The sequence below is a fragment of the Camelina sativa genome, chromosome 15, assembly GCF_000633955.1.
Source record: "Camelina sativa cultivar DH55 chromosome 15, Cs, whole genome shotgun sequence".
Lineage (NCBI taxonomy): Eukaryota > Viridiplantae > Streptophyta > Magnoliopsida > Brassicales > Brassicaceae > Camelina > Camelina sativa.
Window position 1 is genome coordinate 15,319,182 of NC_025699.1, and position 5,322 is coordinate 15,324,503.

A 5,322-nucleotide genomic window follows, 5' to 3' on the forward strand; every position below is an offset into this window, starting at 1 on the left:
TGAAGAAGTGAAGATTGGTTAAGGAAGTGTTACATTGGATTACGTTTGTTTGGATGCTGATCGTTTATTCACTTTGAGTCCCTTATTATTTTGTCTACTATAGTTGTAAGATTTAATGTCCTTCAGCATTTGGGAACTCTTTCGGTTAGTAATGGCTGTTGTTTTGTGTACTATGGTTGTAAGATTCAATGTCCTTCAGCAAATGGTTACTGTTTTGGGCGAGAAACACCTTCATCATTTGTAAACAAAATGAAAGAGAGCTTTAATGTCCTTCACCAATTGTTTAGTTTTGGTCCATAGCCTTTGTAACTGTGGATATAACATTTATAATGGACATAGCATTTATAATGGACAAGTAATAGCCATACTAGCTATTACTTAGGATATGGCTATTACTACTATGGTTGAAGGCGTGATAATGGAAAAGTAATTAAACTTACGATATGCAATTAAACTCATGCTTAAATGTACTCTTATGAAAACAACTGAACAGATAGTAGGCCATGTCCAACAGAGAGTACATAACTTAACAAAAGGAAAGGGAAATTCATAGTGGACATTGGAGAAGAACTGATAGACAAGCAACTAGGAAGGGTAGACAACATAAAGGACTGTGATTTCTGGCGAACACATTAGTGCTTAAGAATGAAAAAAAGTATGCCAAGAAGTAGAACAAAGAGAAAGCCAATGGTGAATCCTTTAAACCCAAAGGTCAATGGAGTAGAAGGGTGATTGTTCCTTGGTGTAAGGTTGTGGACGTTGGAAGCAAGTTCTTCGTAGCCATCACTGATGTCACGAATAAGTTGTTTGAGGTGGGCAATCTCTTCTCCATGATGTTCGATTCGGGCGGCCAGCATAGAAGGGTAGACCTTCGTGCCATTTGGTTCAAGGGTGAAATAATTGATAAGGTCGTCACGCTGATCAAGCTTGGAGTGGAGGTCGTGGATTTCCTCGTTGATGGCCCCGTGCCACAGCTTGTTGAGGTGTAAACCGCCATCCTTGTTTTAAAAGAAACCACGGTTTGTTATTTCCAGATCTAGGATATTAAAAGTGTAATAAATGGAAAGAGAGCTTCAAAGGTTGTAAGGAACAATTAATACCTCAGATCTAGCACATTTGTAGTAGAGACGACCCTGATATAAACCATCCTCGTGGGTACTTAGTTCAAGATGTCCACCACACCAGCAGTCTCTGGGTATCCCGTACCTTTGATTCTTGCGGTCGCGAGATTTTACTGAATCCGCGGAGGAGGAAGAAGGCTGACTGTAACTGTATCGCCCCATGTTGTTGGTAAAACGGAGACAATGTTAAGAGAAAAGAAAAGGGATAATGAAAGTGATGGTGTATGTTCTCTTCACTTTATTGGTTTATTATTTGAAATGTGGTAATTGGTAAATAATTTTTTAAATTTAAAAGGATGTGTCTTTACAGCCTGTAAAGTGTTTTGGACATTGTGTGTGGCAAGGAGCAATGTCTTACCTGATTGATGGCGACCTGACATTATGGAGCAAGTACAGCCAAACGTTATCTTCATGTTACATAATATAGTTAGGTTATAATGATGGTTATCTATGTTTGACTAGTCTGGTTTAGTTGCCATTGTGGACCAAATTTATACGTTTAGTCGACAGAGTAAAATCGAGAACCGAATATAAATATGTCCATTATTTAATGGAGAACATTGAGGTCCATGAATACGAAACGTAGACATTGTTTATCGGTGGACAAGACAAAAATGTCATGTCCACAGTTAAATGGGCATACGTTAAAGCTTAAAACATACATATAAATTAAATACTCATCCACCAGACAAAACAAGCTTCACAACGGGAATCCATGGTGCATGTGTACCCATAACCGGCACACTTTGGAACATTATAAAACCGCCAAGTATCGCAATATCTTTTGATCGTACGTGGGCCAAGTTGACGAATATTTTCAAAAACAGATTCAGAAAAATATTCAGCCATTGCATATGAGCCAACACGTTCCGTAAATGAGTTGATCGTTGAGACACCATCGTGGTAATGACCAGCACATATTAAGAACAAACCAAGTGCAAACTGCATTTCTTCAGAAAATGGGATTGTATTGAACAATAGGTTGATGGCTTCGTGAATCTTACCTTCTCTAGCTACAAGACGAAGACTTTCCAGGTAACAGGCGTACGGGTTGCCAGCCTTAACACACCTTATGAAGAAATGGTGGAACTTTGAGGACTTGTCAACAAGAAAAGGTGCATGTAGAAAAGTACGTAGACAAGTTTGTTTGAGGACATATGAGTTAGTCACAAGGGAAAAACCAGTTTTACCCGTAGCCATAAGTGGTCCGAGGTACTGGAAACCATATTTACCTAAACGATGGATTATACAAAGCTGGAGATGATCGGGCAATGAGTAGAGGAGATTTTCAGTGGTTTTTGAAAGTGGCGACATAGTGAAAGATGTTGCACCAAATAATAAATGATTTTTGTAAGAGTGAGATGGTTGTATTCGTGATGTAGTTGTGTTCGTATTACGTGGTTAAATAGTTACCACGTTTTAGGCCCCAATTAAAAGAGACTAAAATTAACTGTGTTTTGTGGTTGTGAGGTATTTAATGTTTTTTAGGTGGGAGCTCTGTAATAATGGTTATAGGTACAGAGTTAAATGGATGTTAAAGAGGAATTGTTATCTTTCATGAGCACTGGTGTTTAGTTATCCAGTATAGTAAAGAGGATTGCAACCTATTGCCAGTTATATGTGTACGTGGACATTACTATACTCTGTGGACAATATTGTTTTAATTGTTATATGTAAGAAAGACTTAAAGTGTGGACAGATTTAGAGACTTGTGGACTATAAATAATGGATAAGTCGATAGTAGACATAATAGTAGGCAATTAAAAGAGACTAAAATTAACTGTGTTTTTTGGTTGTGAGGTATTTAATGTTTTCTAGGTGGGAGCTCTGTAATAATGGTTATAGGTACAAAGTTAAATGGATGTTAAAGAGGAATTGTTATCTTTCATGAGCACTTGTGTTTAGTTATCCAGTATACTAAAGAGGATTGCAACCTGTTGCCAGTTATATGTGTACGTGGACATTACTATACTCTGTGGACAATATTGTTGTAATTGTTATATGTAAGAAAGACTTAAAGTGTGGACACATTTAAAGACTTGTGGACTATAAATAATGGATAAGTCGATAGTAGACATAATAGTAGGGTCTTAAAGCAGCTTAATAATGAGAAAGTGAAAAGTGAGAAAGTCTCAGTTACAAGATCGAAAACACAGAATTACAACTGAACAACGAATTCTTGGTCGACATCAACCACGTAACTCATTCTAATGTCGTCCACCATCTTCTCCGTGAGTTTATCAAGACCCAATCCTTGGGCGTGTAGTTCAATGTATTTCACAGTCAGAGGACCACAATCTCCGGTTCTGTCGTTTTGGTAGACGTCCACCAATCTATCAACCTTGAACGATTTAGGTAGAGAACAATCGGTAACGTCAGGGTTGACTAGGTCCTTGATGATGATAGGTAACAACTCAACTAGCGGTTTCATGAGACGAGGCAGCTTAGACTCGTCGTGGTTTACAATAAGGGGATCAAGTATCTGAATTTCGCCTTCTTTTAATGTAATCGCTAAAGCAACCCAATGGCGCTTACCCCAGTTCATTGGTGTGTAAACTGTGTCTACATCGCTGAACCAAGCGAGATTGCACTGACGGCTGTAGACAGAGCCACGGACATAGTTCTTGATGAGGCTATTCCATTGAAAACTTGAATTCTTCTTCTTGTTCTTGTAGAGGGCGTAGTCAGTGCTGATCATGTGAGTAAACCAAGTATCCAATACTGCGACTCTTGTCTCGCGTAGATAAGGGCCCATCGTCCTCCACAGCCAGCTGAGCATTGCTTCCATATGCTATAGAAGCCGAGTAAAAGAGACATAGAAATATTGTCAGATATGGTTTGTCACATATTAAGAGACCCCAAAAATCAAGAGAAGATGTATATTAGGACAAAACATACCGGAGAATCCACCCAATATTTCGGTGTGTACAGTTCCTCAAAGAAAGAACGATTAACGCCGTGGCCATCTATGATATACTCTCTGTAGATCAAAAGTAGATAATATGAATTGATTTCGAGAAATCAAATTAGAAGATATAATGGACATTAACATCTTTTGTCCACTGCCTTACTAGAGAGGATATGAGGATAGTCGGGTCATAAATTTCTTTTGAAGTGCAGGTTTTACAATACGGAAAGGGGAGTATTCATACGGGGGGTCCTCCATTGGTCGTTTTATCTTTTTCTTAGATGAAGAGGAGTGACCATATCTTCTTGGCATAGTCCTCGTTCTTTTGGAAGGGATGGGAGGATTGATGAGCTCCAATAGATTGGACTCCCTTTTTTTTTTGGGGCTAACAAGCTCGAAATCGTCCATTGTAGGATCTTCAGATAATGACGGATCCCCAGAATTGTTGCCGGTCGTACCATCCCCTGACTCAGTATTGTGACTTCCAGAATCCACCTGCAAATTTAATTTCAGTAGGTGGACATTACATCCAGTTGTTAAATATAAAAGGAAGGGAGGAATATGAATACCTTCTGGACCACAGGAGGGTCTTCCCCGTATAGTTCACCTATGCTCTTCAGGATCCCTGGGGTGTGTGGCCCATAGCTTGTCCACCGAGAGTTGTTGATGTTGTACACAACATCCTTGAAAATAGAAATTAAAATACTGTTAAACGTGAAGAGAAAACGTGACATTTATTAATATTATCTGATGAAAACGAAAATAATACCTCTTGTAAGATAGGAGTCGAGTTGGCTGGGGTTCCTCCGTGAGTTTTTGACTTTGAGCTTTCACCCAAATTTGCACCTAAGGTTGTACCACCGTGAGTTTTTGACTTCGAGCATTCAAACATATTTGCACCTAAGCTTGTCCAACTAGAGTTGTTGATGTTGTCCACATCGTCCTTCAATACAAGTTAATTATTGTTACAGCCGCTTAAACGTAAAAAGAGAAAGGGTGATTAAATTAGATTATCAAATAAGAGTGAACATAATACCTCTTGTGGTAACGTTGTCGAGATGATTGGTATTTTTTCCTTACTCTTTTGGTGCAAATTTGCAGAATCATGCATCTGTGCCAAAAGATCTGAATGCATACCGATAGGTGATTTGGGAATGATTCCTTTAGCAGACAAAGATTTAAGGACTTCATCAAGAACTTCAGCTTTGCATTGTGCTCTTTCAACTGTTAACATCTCCTTTATCTTCAAAGTGTGTTCTTCGTTCCTCCTATCCACCTCTTGAAGAAGCTCTC